Raw genomic sequence first — 20,020 nt, forward strand, 5'->3', positions numbered from 1 at the left:
AAGGTTTTTCCAGATGGACTGTTGTTTGGACAAAGCCTCTCAGTAGTGTTGCCTGCAAGACCTTGTGGTTCAGAATGGGGTGGAAAGACATTTTTTGAGATAGGAAGGTCCTACCGCCCTCAAACTTGAATACCTTATTCTAGGGCCTAACTGGGACCCCCAAAACGAAACTTGGCCCGCTCGGACCCCGAGGGCAGGGATGGGTGGGGAAGTGGCTGAGGTTTTGGGTTAGGGTTAGGGCCGGCTTTTTTCCAGAGACCCACAATTTTCACAGAGTAATCCCAAGCTGCACCGTGGTTGAAGGTCTAATGGACAAGTTTCTATCAGTTGTCAACTAATTTAGATTAATTTCTAGCAACGACTTGTTGCCAATGCGTTTCAATGGAGCATTTGATGATGTTGTGTGAGCCTTTCCTGTAGGGCTGGAGCCCTACTTGATAAAGTTGATAATCGTTTGCGTCCTTTGAGACCCTTTGATATAAAATACACCCCAGGTCTATAGCTTACTTGTTAATGTCCTCGACTCAGTCACCTATTACATCACTTCATTTAGGGCTTCGGCCTCCTAATTGATCATTGTAGTATATTTGAATGCCCTCTTTCATATATATGGCACCACCACCAATGGGACGTGACAACGATTCTCCATATCCATATTGGGGGGGGGGTGGTGCTTGTGGACAGTAGGGGTACACTTGACATAAATAGGAAGCACACTCAGGAGGAGGAATGACCTCTCACATATGATGCTTAATTAATTGTTTCAAATAACCCTCACTCGTTAAATCAATGAGCTTGGTGTTTTGCTTTCATGAATATGTTATAGGCTATGTCACTAAAATCTGTCCATGCGCATCTCCCAGAGTGACGTAACCAGCCACCAGCCAGCGATGAAAAACAACGAGTCAAGTTCATTACAAAAGTAACTTAATAATTCCAAGTATAAACTGCGGAAAATATAAACATATTCCAAGGTTAACATGGTTTTGAGCCATGTTTGGAGCAGAGGGGGCGGTCGATGGCAAGTTGGCAACCACCATAGCAACCATGAGAGTCACGTGACTTGGACGCAGGCCCATTGAAAATAAAAGGCCAAAGAAACGTAGGCATGTCACATGTTTTGAGCCGTTATTGTAAAATACTCAGGTGTAAGACTGGGTTTAAGGGACGTGGGTTAAAAAAAATCGGATTGTTGTTTTGACAAATCCATAACTAGAGAGTGGACTCCGCAGCCCGCCCCACCTTTTAGAAAAAAATCTCCCGATTGAAACTCACTCACATCCCAAACATACCTAGCCTTTTTTTCAAGGGGACACTGTGGGGACCTCCAGTCCCACTTTCACTCATTCTAACTTGGCCGCGCTTCATCCAGACCTCCCCGCTGATTGAACACCTACACGCCGGGTCCCCGGCTCTGTCCCTCAACCCATGCCCGCCAACAGTGACTCTTTCCCGGCAACACTTCCTCCGGAATGCCCCGCTGATTTACCACCTCCGGGCCAGGCTTTTTCTTTTGTTTTATAGAGCTCATTATTGTCTCTACATAAGCCTACATGTTTTTATTGATAACGTTTTTATCTGTTCAGTAGCCTAGTTAATAACTGTGATTTGAAAAGTGCTATATGAACAAAGTCTATTATTATTAAATTCACAGACAAATAGACAAGAGAGACAGAGGAGACAATTCTATAAGAAATTCTATAAGAATTCTATAAGAAATAAAAAAAAAATAATCAGTTTTGGAAAAAGCTTTCTAGTGCACTTGGAAAACAAAGCTAAAGGATCAAATAACATTTCTTTCAGGCAAAAAACACATTTATTAAATTTATTTTACAAGGGTTTTAGAAGGCAGTTACATAAAGTATGAAATCAATTACAATTTTTTTTTTTCAAAACAGAAATCAAAAAGAGCTGTTCCGGATCAAGCTCTTAAAATGTCAGACAACAGGCTTTTAAGTACAGGCTCACCCCTTACTCTTCAGAATGTACAGACAGCTGTAGATTGTCAAAGCTGTAGAACACTGCACATCACCCTGAACAGACCATCCCCACCTTGGTGGTGGCAGAATCATGCAGTGGGGGTGCTTTTCTTCAGCAGAGACTGGGAAGCTGCTCAGAGTTTATGAGAAAATGGATGGAGCCAAATACAGGGCAGAACACCTGTTGGAGTCTGCAAAAGGCTTGAGGCTGGAGCGGAGGTTCACCTTCCAGCAGGACAACAACCCTAAACATACAACCAGAACTACAATGGAATGGTTTAGATCAAAGCATAGCCATGTGTTAAAATGGCCTTGTCAAAGTCCAGACCTAAATCCAATTGATAATCTCTGGAAAGACTTGGAAATTGCTGTTCACAGAAGCTTGAGCTGTTCTGCAAAGAAGAATGGGCAGAAATGTCAGTCTGCAGATGTGCAAAGCTGGTAGAGACATACCCCAAAAGACTTACAGCTGTAATTGCAGTGAAAGGGTGGTTCTACGACGTATTGACTCAGGCTGAATTCTTTTGTACATCACACTTGTGCCACTTTGTGTTGGTCGAAGTTCAAGGGTGTTACAACTCCCACTTTCTAGGGGTAGCGGGGGAGGTAACGGATGTTAAAATTGTCCGGGTTATGGGTGGATATAAACAGGGAGAACTCCAGGGACTACAGCTTGGCTTAGCTAACCCATTACCCAAAAGGTACTCTACTTCCCTTTTCATGGCAGTCCGTTTCATAGCATTGACCCGGTAGGGATGTTGCCTAATGGGTGCCGACTGATCTACATCTATGGCATGGGTCAGGACAGTTGTTTGAGAAGGGGTGTCACTGAATAGATTCGGGAAATCAGAAATTAACTGGACAATATTAGAACACTGTCTATCTGACAAGTGGACAAGAAGGGAAGTCAGGTTAGACATGGTTTCTGAATTAGACAACCGAGCACATGACATACCCGTGTTTCACGTCTGTGATCTGGGGTGTGAATCACATAATTGCTGTCAGAAAGCTTCTCCTCCACTGCATAAGGACCAGCAAAGCGAGCTGACAGAGCTGAACCAGGGATGGGCAACAAAACCAAAACGTGATCTCCTGGCTCAAAAGAGCGAACGACAGCTTTCTGGTCACAACGTTTTTTCATAGTCTTCTGGGTTGAGGCAAGAGCTTCCTTAGCAAGAGAGCCAGCTTTTTGTAAGCGCTCTCGAAACTGACTAACATAGTCCAGCACTTTTACCTTGGGAGGAAGAACCTCAGCCAAAAACTGCTCCTTGAGCACCTTCAGGGGACCTCTCACAGTATGCCCAAAAACCAACTCTGCAGGGCTGAAACCAAGTGACTCCTGTGCGGTTTCTCTAAGGGTAAACAAGGCAAACAACATTTGCCTGTTTCTAAACAATACTTCCTCAGGACTGACTTAAAGGTCTGAAGCCAGCGCTCAAGGGCGCCTTCTGACTCTGGGTGTTAGGCACTTGAGACCTTGTGGGTTATAGACAGTGACTGCAACACTTGCTTAAATATTCAAGAAAGAAAATTTGTGCCTTGGTCCATCTGCAAACTTTGGGGAACCCAAAGGTAGAGAAGAGCTCTGATCACAGACTTTGAGGTTATCGTTCGCAAGGGAATCGCCTCAGGGAACCTAGCCGCACACATGATGGTGAGTACAAAATGGTTGCCAGTCTTTGACTTGGGAAGTGGGCCCACGTAGTCTACAATCACAATGAAAATGGTTCATCCATGACAGGTATCAGACAGAGAGGGGCAGGAGGAATGACCTGGTTCGGTTTCCCAGTAACCTGGCAGGTATGACAAGTTTGGCAATACTGTGCCACAGAGGTCTTTTAGTTTAGGCCAGAAGAAGTGTTTCACAATCCTATCATATGTTTCTCTGATACCTAGGTGACCAGACCAGGGGTTCTCATGGGCTAAAGTCAGCACCTGGTTGCGATAAGCTGCTGGAACCACAACCTGGTTAACCACACCCAATCCATTCCATCAGCAGCAGGACAAGACCACCTTCGCATTAACAAGTCATTATCTAAAAAGAAAACCACAGACTTCGTCTTACAAGCTTCAGGATTGGCAACTAGATCAAAGTATGGTTCCAGTGACGGGTCACCCCTTTGGGTGCTAATAAGCTGCTCACGGGTAATGGGCAACTTAATCGGCTCCAGGTCAACTAGTGTTTCGTTATTCTTTACCTCCACTTTCGGGCCAAGAGGGCCTTTAGAGACCTCAGCCTCATTAGAGGCAAGCAAGGAACCTAAGACAGACTCTGAAAGATCTACTGCTCCACACCACTTTCTTGTCTGGGCTCGAGTAAGCACACATGCAGGGAATACAATGGGGACTGAATGAGGCATCGCCGGCGTTGTTGAATATTCGGGCTGATTCAGCACTTCAAGTACCGGTCGTACCTTACCACCTGCTACATCGTTTCCCATGATAAAAACTATGCCTGGCACAGGTAACGCAGGGCGGACAGCCACTTTAAACCAACCTGAACCTAGATCAGTCTGGACGTGCACCTGGTGCAATGGAACAGTGAGAAACCCCATATCAATACCTTGCATGAACACATTAGATCCACATGTAGTAGCCTCAGATAACTGTAACGCATCGATCAGCAGAAACGACTGGGATGCACCAGTATCCCTCAACATCCAAACAGACTTCTGGTCATTCGGCTGACCAGTGAGCGAAACCAAACCATTAAAAATGAATGGCTCATAACCAGTTTTAACTGCAGGACCAGGACGTCCCACAGACTGGGATGTCTGTGGAACAGACCTGATAAAAGTGGTTGGCTTTGGTGGGCTTTGACTTGAATGCATTCTCTTCAGAGCATAGCAATCAGCCATCACATGACCTCCCTTATGGCAGTTGTAGCACTCCCGCTGTTCCTTGTGATGTGTGGGAGACATCTTCTTAGTCTGATACTGGGTTACAGAGGAAGAGTGAGCAGGCAGTGAACCAGTATGTTTTTCACTACGGAGAGACATAAATGCAGTTTTATGGGTAAGGGTGAACTCTTCCGCAAAGACAGCAGCCTTGGTCAATGACACAATCTTCTGTTCATTTAAATACACAAAAACACGCTCAGGAACTAACTTCTTAAACTCCTCAAGAAGAACTAACTCACGAAGAGTATCATAAGCTGTAGCCTTGCTAGCAGAACACCAATTGTCAAATAGAGTGCTCTTCTCCCTCGCAAACTCAACATAGGTCTGGGATGAGACCTTCCTGTGATTCCTAAATTTCTGTCTATAGGCCTTTGGCACCAACTCATAAGCCCGCAAAACAGCAGTTTTCACCAAATCATAATCTAGACCATCCTCTAGAGAGAGAAGCTATTACATCTTGTGCTTTGCCAGGAAATTTACATTGTAACAATGTGGTCCAAATGTCCTTGTGCCATTGTAGCGCAGCAGCAAGAAGCTCAAATGTAGTGAAACATGGCTCAAAAGCCAGGGCCTTTGCCTTCCCCTCGAAAATACCGGCACCTACTGGGGACTTGGGTTCATCCCCAAGGGAATGAGCAACAGGTGACTCAGGTCGAAAGACTTGATTGTTATCAGCCTCTCCCACACCGCTGTTTTTTTTTTGACACACCACACCAAAATGCTCTGCAATTTCTAACAAATCTGCCTTCCTGCAGAGGTCAAAAACAAAAATGTAAGGTTCCTTGATGAACTCTTCTAGCTCAAAGGTAGCATTACGCTCTAGCTAGCAGCCTACCTGTTCTGTTTACAGACGGGTGTAGATGAAGAAACAATTGGTGAGTGAAACAATAAAGGAATGACAACAGCAACGGATAAGGTTGAACATAGGTTTAATGGGGTGACCGATCACAAAACACAAAAGTAACATACGACAAAACCAGGGGGCATTGGGACTTGAGTGTTGCCAACTAAAAGAACCAAACAAAACAAGCTAAGCTAACAGCTAACACAGCGGACCACACGTCCGCTAACCTAACTAAACTAAGCCAAAAGTACAGCGGGTAGCAACACTCCTAGCCTAGTGTTACTAAACAAAGAAGAGCACTACGTGTAAATGTATAGAGGCCTCTGTCTTACTTGTCCCAAGGCCGCAAGGTAACCACAAGGACAAAAAAAACATGGGGGAACTAACAAAGGGGGTCACAATTGGTGCAAGCAGGGGGAGAAAGGAAAATTAGGGGAAAATATATGTATCTCTTAGATATGTATATAATCAAATGCTCTAACCATGACCCAACAAAACCAGTCCACAAACCACAAACGAGACAAAAAAGAGAGAGAGTGAGAGACAAGTTAAACTGGCTTTTATGTGTGTGGCAGGTCTCCCCTGGCTGGAAACTGATGAGGTGATTGGTAGAGCTGGTTGGTTGAGGCGAGATGATGATGAATTGTTAATGACTCGCACCTGCACATAACAGAGGGGAAACAAGAAGGCAGCTAAAAACAAACAGTGGCCGTAACAAAGGGGTATAAATACTTTTGATATCTGCCTACCTCACCATACAGGTGGCAACATTGTAGCCTCCTGGTTCTCAGCTCTGCGATGGCCTCCAGAGAACCAGTCATTTAAAATGCATCATCCGAAATGTCAGAGTCACTGTCTGAGTAGTCATCAGAAGTGTCCAGGAAGTTGATCATCTGTGCTCCATCTGCTCCAGTCAACACTTGTAGGTAGCAGTGTCTCACGTTAGCCATCAATTCTGTGATGAAGTGCAGTTTATTTTTGATCATGCACTGTAGACCAGTCAACCCGTCCTCAGTAAGGCCCCATGGTGAATCATGAATGTTATAAGAGAAAGCCAGTATTAGTAAAATTATCACCAGTCTTTGATGTGTACATAAATGTGATACAAAAGTTATAAACATACGTTTGGAGCCCTTGAAACAAGGCAGGAAAGCTCTTTCAGGGAGTCAGCACGATTGGATTCTTTTCCCTGCCATGACCAGGTCAAATGCTCTGCTCTTGGTCCGAAGGTTAACAGAGTCTGAAAAGCATTTATAAAAAAACATTAACTCATATTCATGAAAGATGAGCATTCATCTAAGAAGTTATATGGAGATCGATTGGAGGCATTAGAGGTGTGCCAAATTTGCTGGAAATATTTAACATTCAAATATGCAACTGGTGAACCTTCCACTGTGTGGTAGCTGCCATGGCCAAGATGTCTCTCCAGACAGAATGGTTTCAAAGCACAGAGTTTCTGTGCTTGGAACCATTCTGTTGTACTTTTCCACCACAGAACTCAGGAACACCCTCTCGTCCCGGATCTTGCAGCGGATCCTGGCACGCCCTTTATTACTGTCGCAGTCTTTGCAGAGACGCTGTGACCGTCTCCTGATACTGGCAACCAGCACCTCGACCCTGCTGGCCAAGGCGGCAACATCAGTTGTGTTGATGGTTGTTGCTGTAGAGAGGAAATGTGTCTAACATTTTAAGTGACTTCTAATAACGGTTTAATTTGAATGAATGCTTCATAAAGAATAGGTAGAATGTTACCAGAGGGTTTTATCGCTAAGTCTGAAACAATGAATGTGTGAATCATGACATAAATGTCTGTCTGAAACTCTGTGCTTACACAACTCAAGTCATAATTTCCTCACCGTCTGCCCAATCCTTAACGTCACTGACCCAGTCCTCCATCTGGCTCCCTGTGACGTCCAAATCGGTCTTCATGGACTCCATGTTCCGCCTTTGGGCATCCAGAGCTTTTGTGGTCTACAAATGACAAACCAATTAGAGTAAATAAAAATAATTAAGTAAACTCAGTGTACAGCCTCAATTTCTGCCAACAAAACTTTAAAAAAAGATGTTAATACTTTCAGATATCCGCGGGACAGTGAGGTGGCCAAGTTGTCAGTCTTTTGTTGATTCCAGCGCATGGCCAAGAGGGTGAGCATGTCTGTGGGTCCTGCAGCATAAAATGATGGTGTTATCTAGTGTTAACTTCGGCTTATTTCCTGTACCTATGTTCATACTTTATAGCCATTCACCTGCTTTTGACAAGCCTTAGCCCTAGGTCTTGTGATGCTGTGTGTAAAACCAGGTCAACAAAGCATGAATGATGAAGTATACAGCTCCTAATATGTAATGATATGTCCATTCGGTTTGGTCAGGGTCCTTTTGGAGACTCCAAAAAAGACCTTTGGCTACCCAAAATGCATGTTATAAACAAAATGTTTACTACACATGAACCCAAACATGTAGAAGCATAATCGTGGTCTAAAATGAAAGGTTACCCTCTGGGCTTTCTTGTGAACCATTTAGATAGCATAACAGATGTTCAGATATGTAATGAGACAGGCATAATCACATAAAAAAGCTCAAACAAAGGGTTTTGGCAATTATTTTTACTTAGAAAGTGCAAACTGCAATGGTATGAAACACCAAAACTGAAATAGTGCAAAAATATAATAAATGAAAATAGCAGAATTCAAACCCTAAATCGCAGTTTTCTACAAAAAAACATTGCAGCATTTCACATGTGATGAGGAATGGATTCTGAATGAGCAGGAGGAGCTGCGGTCCCAGGCTGAAGCTGTCAAAGCGTTTGTTGAAGTTTCCAATCAGCTTGTCCATGAAGTCAACATGAGGAGAAACATCTCTCTCTCCCTGAATCTGTTCCTGGACGTTTGGGAAGTGTTCACAGTCTCCTTGAAGATCTTCCTTGTACACTTCCAGTTTCCTCTGGAAGGAGCTGACAGCTGTCATCAAATCACAAACAGAGTTCTTATTGCCCTGTAGCTTTAAATTTAGTTCATTAAGGTGTGATGTGATGTCTACCAAAAAAGTAACAATATCCATTTTGCTCTCATCTTGCAAAAAAGTAAAAACTGTGTTGCCTTCTGACTCTTGAGCTGCACTAAAAAAGCGGCTATTTCTTTACGAATGGACCAAAAGCGTTCCAACACCCTGCCTATGCACATCTTATGTTGTTGTGCAGAAGTAAGTCGTCGGCATTTGCATCAACTTCTTTCAGGAATTCTCTCAGCAGGCGATGTTGATGGGATGAGGATGCTCTGAGGAAGTTGAGTTTTATCATTGTATGCATCACTTCAGCATACTCTTCTGACAGATAAGCGCACAGAACAGATTGATGGATGATGCAGTGGTAAGCTATGAGATCAGGGTTGTCCTCTTTCATCCGTGCCACAGCTCCTCTCTCTCTTCCTACCATGGCAGGGGCTCCATCTGTGGTGATTGAGACCACTTGTTTCAGATCTATCCCACTCTTTCTCAGCATCTCCTTTATGGCCTTGTATATGTCCTCTCCTCTTGTATGTGTCTCAAGTGATGTTACACCTAAGAGGTCCTCACAGAATTCTTTCTTCTCTTTGTGGAAAAATCAAACATACACCAGAAGCTGGGCTATATCAGTGATACCTGTAGATTCATCAACAGCTAGGGATATGCATGGTGCACTCTGAATAGCTGCATCAAGCTGCGCCAGTACATCCTTTGTTTATATTTCAGTCTTTTTTGAAGTTGTTTGAGCAGACATTGGGACTTGCTTGATTTGTTCACACAACTCATCTTTTTGTTTACCCTCAAGCAATGTTTCAGCGACAGCATTCATGCGCTCCTTAGCAACGACCCCGTCAGTAAATGGCTTTTTATGTTGACCCAAAATCCATGTTACTTTTAGTGAACATTCGTTTGCACATTGCTAGGCCGTTAATGAATGTGAGAGTATTCTGGCTTGACCGATCATACTGGGATCTGAGTTTGTTTATTTTCCGTGCTCTCACCTCTGACTTTAGTGGGTATGTTTGCTCAAAATACCTGTGCTTGGTTTCGTAGTGGCGCTTTACATTGCCACTTTTTATGATTGCCACGGTCTCAGAACATATGAGACAGACTGGTTTATTACTCGCAGCGGGAAGAATGAAGACATATTGCTCTGTCCATTCATCCTTCAAAGCTCGATTTTCGGAGTCTACTTTTCTTATCTTTGAGCACGACATGCTCTTATCTCTCCTCTTGCTATCTCTTGCTTTCGATCCTCTCTCTGATCCTCTCTCTTTCTCTCCATGGACCTATTAACCTAATTACCTCTCTAGCGAGCCCTTTCGACAATTACCCGCCTCTCTTATCACGCACTCTAAACAATCGCTTTGATTGGCTGAGTAGCTTGAAGCGCTATGACCTCATGACGTACATACGGAAGCTGGACAAGCTGCTACAAAGCCGCGCCGGTTGAAAAATACGCTCTGTCAATATTATTATTAATTTCTCAATATATTTTTTTAAATGTGTTGCGGCCCAGAAAGAACCGTTACTCGGTCCGGATCCGGACCTGAGTCCGCCATTTAGTGACCTCTGTCCTAGACAGAGTATTTACATGTATCTAAGGTATGAATGGATAGCGAGCTCGGACTAGCCGTCCATACTCTTCCTTGTTCACACCCCTTCTTCCTGACGCTAACTTCCCAGCATCCGACCTTTGAACCCTCCGGTTCAAAGGTCATATTAAGAAATCAACCAAAACGTACATACTCAAATGAAAATAAAATACAGGCCATAGGAAAATAAAACATCCTGCATAATGCATTCAAAAACATTACAAACATTTATTAACACCTTTTAACTTAAAGAAAATTAAAGGAAAAAATAGCACAGGGCTACACTAGCTAAATTCAATACAATACAAATATAAAGAAAAAACAAGCGTTATCTGTATTATGTTATTTCGTCTTGACGAAATAACTGCCTGGCAACGGACAGTCGTGTCGAACGATGACGTAATGTTTCAAACGCGGATTACGTAGGCGGTACAATTTTCACCCCCGGTACAATTTTGGTGTGACAGCGCCAATTGTGGGGGCGCTTATAGACAGTGTTGGGAACGTTACTTTAGAAAAGTAATTAGTTATAGTTACTCACTACTTGTTCCAAAAAGTATCTGAGTTAGTAACTGAATTACTCTATAATAAAAGTAACTAGTTACCAGGGAAAGTAACTATTTGCGTTACTGTAAAAAGAAAGTTGCTATATGTCAAAGAATGGGATTTTTCTGAGCAGTTTTCATTTGGCCTTAATGTGTTAAATGGTTGAACTGCCCATTCAAGGCCCTGATATACTTCCAGCTGAATTTTAATTTGCTTAGTTGCAAAGGCTGTGGATCATCTGCCGAGTACTACAGAAAATGCCAACTTTTCATCGGATTGCTCCGGACTTGCCATTTCTGCTGCTTCATCGAATCTGTTTGGTGTGTGCATTTGCGTGTCTGTGGCGCGAGTGTTCCGGGGGGTATACCACGAACCTCGCTGAACATACCCAGGCTTTCTTGGGAAAAACTGGCTCGACAGAGACGCAACTCGCAATTAGAGTTAAATGGTACCACGACGCTCACACACACCAGGTTTTCCGCTTTAGGTTCAATGCGCGTTCACATAAAAGGGGCTTTTATCGCGTCATTTGACTCACCCTTTTGCAAAATTACTCGAGCAAGAGCGGTGTATTTCACCCAAGAAGAGCAGTGTATTATTATAAATTCCTACGAGGAATTCAAAGTCGAAATCACAGCCAAGGGGAACACGGTTGCCAATAATAAGGCTAGGGTGGCGGTCTGGCAAAGAATAGCCGACCGTGTTAATTCATAAGTGAAAAGATTCTGCATATTGTCTAAAAAATATCTATCATGTATCATCATGCCTTTTACCCCCATAGATGTGGTGCCAGCACGCTCCTACGAACATGGGGCCAAGTCAAAAATAAATATAAAAATATTATTCAATGTGGTAAGTTGTAAGCTCCATTTGAATAATTTCAGGTGAATCTAGCCTATGATTTGCAATGGCCTAGGCTCCAACCTTTAATTTCATGTTGATTACCTGTTGCAAATAAAAATAAAACCCAAATTAATATGACTGGGAGGGGGACTGCTCCACCGCCCTTCACCACTTTGGAGGAGCTGGCTCTCACCAATAACGAAGGCCGGCCGATGATGGTAGGAGTGGAAGGGGGGGTGTCCTCTGACCCCACTGCCTCGACATCCAAGGCGTTTGTAATGAGAATGTATTCATGTATTGGCAATTGACATAAATAATTGTCTTGCGCATCAAATGTGAAATGATTGAGTGTAAATTAATTGTCATTTTTAGTTGAAGGTACAAAGATTATTTTGGAGAAGCCGTCAACAATCAATCTCCAATCAGAGGTATATAACTATCAAAGCAAAGTGTCACGTATTCTTCTAAATGTTAAATTTTTTGGAAAGAATGTCCTATAATAGCTTTCCCTGATTCTTTCAGGAGACTCTGTTGGCCTGTGACTCCAGGGCGGCTATGGAGGTGATTTTTCTTAACAATTCTCACAGCTATAATATGAATTTGTAGAATAAAAAATGCCTAGGCCTAATTGTGTCACTGACATAGCGGTTATGTAAGGGATAATGGACAACACAGCACTTGACTATCCAAGGTTAATGTACGTTGAACGTGGGGCCACCTTTGAAATTTCTAGAGCAATCACAATAGGAAACTCAACCGAGCAGTGCTGTAACTGTTTCACATGACTCTTCCTTTTGATCATTTATTCTATAGAGGGAAATGGCATTGGATGGGCCATCCACCTCCACCTCAACCTCCTCAAGGCCTTCTTGAGAGACAGACAAGGTTTGTATTTAGGTTAATCCTTTTGTAAGGTGCGCCACAAAGCTTTGACCATGGTAACTGAATTCCGATTGGAATTCCGATTTAGATTGGAACAGACACTATAAGGGCGCTGTACAAGCGCAACTTGGAGCTGGCCAACGATATTAAAGTCTTGGTGAAAAAAAAATTGAAGATCGAGATCCAGCTCCTCGAGAGGGTAGGCTATTATTTTTATTACCTAGATTTTCTTTGGTTAAGCTCGACTGACTACTGAAATAATGTTATTTTTTCTACTTTCACACTAACTGCATGGCGATGCGACGGCTAATAAATACAATAATTGAACACAAGCAAATGTTTTTCCGTCCATTGTATTTATTGAACAAAAGTCACAATGAAGTTAAATGAGATTATCAAATGGAATGACACATTATCATTCACACCAAATGTAGCCTACTTAATAAGCAAAAACTAGACCAAGTGATCTAAAGAGTTTTATTGACTCACTCAGTGTGTGGGTTGAATATGAAATTTACGGAACACCACAGATTAGGGAATTGTAAACAGGCTGTCACTTAGGACCCTGCAAGTGTAATTGAATGTAAAGTAAGTGGAACTAAACTAAAATCCTTTCTGATATGAATGTTGACATTCTGTGGGCAAGGCCTTGCAAAATCTAAATGAAAAAAAAATTAGGCTACAGAAGAGAACGTGTGTCAATTTGGATTAATCCTGTTAAATAAATCGCGTAATTAACGCGTTGACTTGCCCAGCCCTCAAACAAAAAAACCTGCATCCTTCCATGAGGAAAACTAAATGAATCGAAAAAACAAACCAAAAACTGGTTAGAGATGGCCCGTCTGACCGCCGTTCCTGTGGGATGATCCACCGTGATGGGGTCCACGACACCATCTGCCACCAATGGCACATGTGGGGCTCTCTCTTTACGAATTGTTGCAATATTGTGGAGCACCACACATGCCGTGATGATTTGGCTTGCCCACTCCAGCTTGACCCTCAAACCACGGAGGCAGTTCCAGCGGGCCTTGATTACCCCAAAGGTCATCTCTATCCTCACCTCATCCTCACCGGCATGTGCTTAAGGCCCTGTTGAACCGGGCCTCCGATTGACTCTGTGGGTCACCGTACGGTGTCATTAGGAACGGCATGCAGGCATACCCTCTGTCCCCAACAAGAATTCCATCATAACGGACTATTAGAAAGAACATAATTTGATCAGTGCCTTAATCAACATTTACAGTTAGTGATCTTGTGTATTGCGCCACACCTTGCTGAAACAGTCGGCAAAGACTTGACTCCCGAAAAATACAGGAGTCATGGACTGAGCCAGGCCATTTGGCATCCACACTGGTAACCATAAGTTGATGGTCACAAGTCATCTGAAAACGGCATTTCTGTTACAATAGTTGGGCCATTATGAAGCATATAACAAAGTTTTAGTACGCTACCTGCATGCAATCTTACTTCCCACATGATATAGCCCAGATAATAGGCCTACTTTACCTGCACATTGATGCTATGGGTTGACTTTCTGTTGACAATGTCAGCCTCATGTTCCCCTAAAGGTCCAGTGATGGGGACATGAGTGCAGTCAATTGCTCCAATCAGTTTGGGGAATCCTATTGTTTTGTTACGCGTACAAGTTCCATGTTACAGGTATGCGTTTCTATTCAGGACGCGTTCCCTTTAAGACACGCGGTTCCAATCGGCTTATTGCGTGACTCCAGGAAGTAAACTCATTTTGCGCCTAGCTGGTTCAGTGTTCCGTTGAAATATGTAAATCCAAAACAATCTAATTACATCCGCCAAAATCTTGTGCTTTACATAGCATCGTTGGTACGTATTTTGATTTAATTTTAAGGTAGTAATCAGTATTTTGACAAGTTTGTATAGTTTTCATTGTAAGACACTTCTGATTTCTCTGCCCTTTTATTTGTGTGTTGCAGTTTCACCTTTTCCCATGTGCGTCCAATAAATCTGTGGAAGTGAGATATACGTCTGCAGAGTCTTGGTGTTTTGGGAAAGAGTTTAGCTGGCCGTCAGGGTATTAACAGACATACCGAGGACGGCACACCTATAAAGGGATTCTGTAGAATGTTACAAATGCAAACGTGTACACACTGGGCATTATTCCGTAACCTTCAGTGAATAAGTCCTATTCCATATGACATAAGAATTGGGACATTTTAAGCTACACATAACTTGAGAGACGAATCCCGCACGCAGAAATTCAAGACTGACGCGCTACCTCCACTCAGGAGGTTTTATTTTACCTGAAAGTGTGTAAAATCCTTCCTTGACAATTTGACTGGGCAAGAAGCTGGGAAACGCCACGAAAATATTAAGCAAAGTATTGAGCGCAGCTACAACCTTGCGAATAGCACGGCACACCGTATTTTTGCCAATATGTTCTGCATCCTCAACTGCATGTAAATATGTGCCCGTGGCAGAAAATCCCAGTGAAACACAGACACACTGCGCAACAGTAAGTGCACGGCTTCTTCGTGTAGCATTGCCTACGTACGGTCCAACAAAGATAATCAAATAACGAGTACCCTCTGATGAGAATCTGTATCTCTCATAAAGAATATCGTCAGACAATGCCAAGGGATCGGTTCTGTCCCGAAAAACCCTCTGTCTCCGGAGAAACGCCTGTACAATAAGTGCGCCGAGGTCCACGGGAACACCCACAAATGGTGACGCCATTGTCGGAGGAGGGGCTAGGAAGCTGCACATGCCGATTTAAGTAGCCGATCTCTGGGTAGAGTAAGCTGAAAACCTGCTCCCGACCAGGTTTGGTTGCGAGCATAAGTCACCATGGTGATACAGCGACGCTAAAAGAGATAGACTTTCGTGGTCCAGCTAACCTAGGCTTTGAGCTCAACATACCTCGCTAACCCTCTAATCGAGGTTCGTAGTACAGGCCCCTGGCTTGTGTGTAAAAACCCTGGGTCCGATTGGCTACCATGAAACATGACTCTGCCTTAGCCAATCATAATCGCTTATCTCATTGTTAACCCACCCGGTCTAATAACTGATTCATCTGATTCAGTAAAGAAGCACAAAGAGGTCCCTGCGGGCATCCATACTTGTTGTTATGAAGTCTAGTCTCACAAAAGATCTGTTTTTCCGGTTTTCTGTCATAGCCTACGAACGTTTCCTGAACACTCTTATTTCGGAAGAAGGGAAGGTTTACGAAAAGACACGTAAGAGCTTCCGAACCTCCGAGCTGCTTTGAAGGCGGTTGCACAGTGCACACCCAAGCATCACATTAACACGTATGCAGAAAGAGGATGTCACGGAACTCATGTCCGTTAGCTTTTCAATATAAGACCCGCAAAACAATCGTAATTTTGGGGATTAATTTCTCTGTGTGAGAAATTTGAGTTGTGGCGTGTGATAGTGTGTGAACTGGTTGATATGAGTGTGTCTCAGGGCCAAAGGGTGAGACTTGGTAGCTCTGTCAGTTGTCAAACAAAGCGGACGGACGTGGTCTCTATAGCAACGACCTCAGGTACCCAACACTGGTCAAAAAAAATATTGTTACTCTCAATCAAAGCACAAAACAGGACAACTGATGTCCATAGCCTTAACCCATCCATGTTGTGTAATTAACAAGGACACGTTGGTGTAGTTGTGTTGAGTAATGTCACAGATTTCACTGTAAAATCGCCATTAATGTGCAGCCATCGGGTCCTCCTAACCAATGGGATGAATGCTCATAGCTTCTCTATGTGCAGCCATCGAGTCCTCCATTAGCCAATGGGATGAATGCTCATAGCTTCTCTGTGTGCAGCCATCAGGTTAATATGTGCTTTCCCTGGGCTTCATATATTGCCGTGGAGGGATTACATTGTAATGAGTTGAAAACCCCCTGCGTCGAATGAAGAAGCACAAGGATGCCCTTTTGCAACAGCAGCTGAAGCCAAAGTCCCTGACCAAGCGGCGATTTCTGACGAGCTCGGAGTGAAACTGTGTTGACCGTGGCTGCATGCTGATCAGGGCCACACCCCCACCCTCCACCTTGACCTGCCTCTAAAAAACTGCGCATTTGTGGAGAGCTCATTGTGGGACTGGCTCGTAGTGGCTGTAATTCTGCAACAAGGCGGAATTTCTTGAACGTCTTTAAGCAGGCTGAAGTTGAGCTGGTGTTGAGAAGGATGAGGCCAAATAAAGCACCAGGGCCAGAGCAGATCTGTGGCCCCTTGCTGAACGCCTGCAGCAACCAGCTTGCTGGTGTCTACTGCCACCTCTTTAACCGCTCACTGGCGGAACACTCCATCCCCTCAGTCTGGAAATCTTCAATCATATTCCCTGTGCCTAAAAAGAGTAAACCCACCTGTGATAATGACTATCGACCTGTGGCCTTAACATCCCTGGTCATGAAAGGCTTTGAGAGGCTAATTCTCACACAACTACAGACAGAGGTCAGTAAGTATGCTGACCTGCTTCAGTTTGCGTACAAAAGTCCCAGAGGGGTAGGCGACGCCACACTAACGCTGCTGCACGGAGCTTACACCCACCTTGAGAAGCCCAAGTCATTTCTGCGGCTGGTGTTCATAGACTTCTCAAGTGCCTTCAATACTGTGCAACCCCATCTAATCAGACAAAAACTTCAATCCCCACCTCATACTCTGGGTCCTCTCATTCCTGACAGGCAGACACCAAAGGGTGAGAGTTAACGGCCACCTCAGCTCATCCAGAAGGATCTCTAAAGGTGCTCCAAAGGGCTCTGTCATCTCACCAGTTTTACACAATCTACACCAATGACTGCAGAAGCACAAACCCAGACATTACATACATCAAGTATTCTGACGACACTGTCATCATGGATTCCACCAACTCATTATATCAGTTAGAGTCCGAGCTGGCCACCTTTTTAGACTGGTGCAGGCGGAACTGCCTTGATCTCAACATCACCAAAACAAAACAACTAATAATAGACTTCCGTAAGGCCCCCTCCACCCTCCCCACTCTGACTGTTAACAACCAGCCAATAGAGAGGGTTGACACATATAGATACCTTGGGACAACAATCGACCACAAACTCAACTTCAAAACAAATACTGATACCATCCACAAGTGCCAGCAACGTCTATTTTTCCTTCGGAAACTCTGCAAACTCCAGGTCCACCAATCCGTTCTGACAGCATTCTACAGATGTTTCATTGCATCCATAATCACCTTTAACATCACTTCCTGTTTTGGAGCACTGTCCAACATCCATAGGAACCCACTAAACAGAATCATCAAACTGAGCAGCAAAATAATACGACAACAGCAGGAATCACTCATCAATATATACAACAAAAGGACTAAGAAAAAAGCAACACAAATCACCCTTGACATCACACACACTCTACACAGCCAGTATTCCCTCTTACCCTCAGGCCGCAGTTAGAGAGCCCCTACAGTAAGGACAAACAGAGCCCTGTCAAGCTTTGTCCCAACATCCATAAGACTTTTGAATGGTTCAACCCCTCTTTGAACTGTATCCTTTCATTTTAATACCTGGAATATTTTTCAACTGTATCTTCTCGTTTTAATGCCTGGAATCTTTTTAAATTATTTATTTCCTCCACTATGGAGGTAATACTATTTATTCATTAGGCTTAGGCAAGGATTTTTTTATTTTCTGCGGGGCTAATGGTGTGTGTGTGCGTGTGTGTGTGCGTGTTTTTGTTTATTGTATGTACTGTTGGGTATGGACACACCCTGCTGCTCCTCCACATCTGAAGTTCCTAACGGAAAAATAAAGTTATTTGAATTGAATTCAAGTACTGTATTAGGGGCCTACTAACTACTATTAAAACCCAGAGCACGAAGGAGTGCTCTGGGAGTCAGTATGAATGGTGGTATCTGTTGTAGATTGTTGACAAGGCGAGATTGTACAGCTAATTAGGTGAGTGCTGCATGCAGCACTCAACTATTGTTCTTCTTAAGGGTTAGGGTCTTCTTAAGTTTTATTCTTTCTTTCTTTCTTCTTTATTATTCTCTACAAATTTGGGACCTATCTTCTTCCTCAAATTTCACCTAGAGACTCCATTCCAATTTTAAAATGGAATCGCGCACTTCTTTTCAGATTTTTTGAATATCTTATACTTTTTAAGATATTCTACTTTTAAAATACTATTTTTTACAATGGAGGTCAATGGGATTACGGCGGAGCCATCCAGCCATTCTCTCGCACTTACTACTTCAGACTACTTCGTAACTTGGTCAATACTTTATCGTTAACCTTCGTTCAAAGGTTAGACAAATCCATACAGTTGTATCTGCAATAATCTGGAAGAACAGAATTTCGATTACCTTTATACTTTTTTCAAAATCACGGTTTAAGTTCCATGTTGGCTTGTTTTCAGTTGGTCTCATTGATTTACGCTGAGGTTAGAGCGCGAGGACGTGCAGGCAGTGTTGTCAGATAGGGCAGTTTTTCTCGCTCAATTCATACTTTGCAGTCAGGTGACTACCATGGCTACCTGGAGGGCAACAAACGCAGAGTAAATGGCGATGAACAGCGGCAAGCCAGGAGAATTGCAGCCTTGCAGATTTCTAATACTACAATCAATAAACTTTTAGACCATCAATGTTCAAATTTGCTATCAAGAAGAGATAAACATACTCGGAACTTGTGATCCATACACAGCACCCGCTGATGTGTTCATTGCTTTGAAGTTGGCAACGTCTCGACCAGATTGGAGTTTGGAGATATTTACATTTATCTTATAGAGAATCCGTCACCTTATACCGCACAAAAAATGAAAGCCTACAAAAGTACGGATAGCCAACCTTTTTTCAAGAGTGGGTGGGTTAACAACGTTGTCGTATTGGAGGTGAAAAACAGGAATATCTTCATAATCAAAGCAAAGGTGAGTGAGTTCTATCTAGCTACCCACAAAACGATCAACAACTAGCTTTTTTCTGAATCAAATAACTTTTAAGTAGCTCTCTTATTGACCAAGTAATGCGGTAGCGTCCACACAAGCTACATTTTCTCAAGCATTTCTGAAGTTCAAGCGCAGCGGAGCTTTATGCTGCACTCTGAAATAAAACTGCTAAGGATCGTTAAGTGACGCCTCCGCCAGTGTTGCCAGATTGGGCCCGATTTCCAGCCCAATCTGGCAACACTGGCAATCCCCATGACGGCAGATTCACTCCGGAGTTTTATATATATATTACTTATGGCAAATTCTAATCTTGGCCTTTCACGGTCATGGTAAAACTGGCGACGTCCTGGCAGATCCTTGATTAGGTTACTAAGTTGCCAGAGAACTTTGTTCTTGCCCGCCAGCCAGTCATCGTGACGCCACGTGCAAAGAATGAATTGGACTACTTTTTAGGACGTTCAGGCAGCCTTGCCAGATTGGGCGATTTTTCCCGCCCAATTGGACTACTTTTAATAACGTTAGCCTGGAAAATTTAACATTA

General features: G+C 43.3%; 1 pseudogene across 1 annotated transcript; it reads right to left on the minus strand.

The window, feature by feature from the left end:
* Positions 1-7,015: 7,015 nt before the first annotated feature.
* LOC307073790 (putative nuclease HARBI1) lies at positions 7,016-15,298 on the minus strand (annotated as a pseudogene). The gene is made up of 7 exons: positions 14,866-15,298; positions 14,096-14,211; positions 13,860-13,971; positions 13,407-13,784; positions 7,580-7,694; positions 7,206-7,383; positions 7,016-7,019 (listed from the first exon to the last, which is right to left on the minus strand). The product of its transcript is annotated as a putative nuclease HARBI1 (transcript).
* Between the last annotated feature and the right edge of the window lie 4,722 nt (positions 15,299-20,020).

Source organism: Pollachius pollachius (assembly GCF_949987615.1).
Source record: "Pollachius pollachius genome assembly, chromosome: 3".
NCBI classification, from domain to species: domain Eukaryota; kingdom Metazoa; phylum Chordata; class Actinopteri; order Gadiformes; family Gadidae; genus Pollachius; species Pollachius pollachius.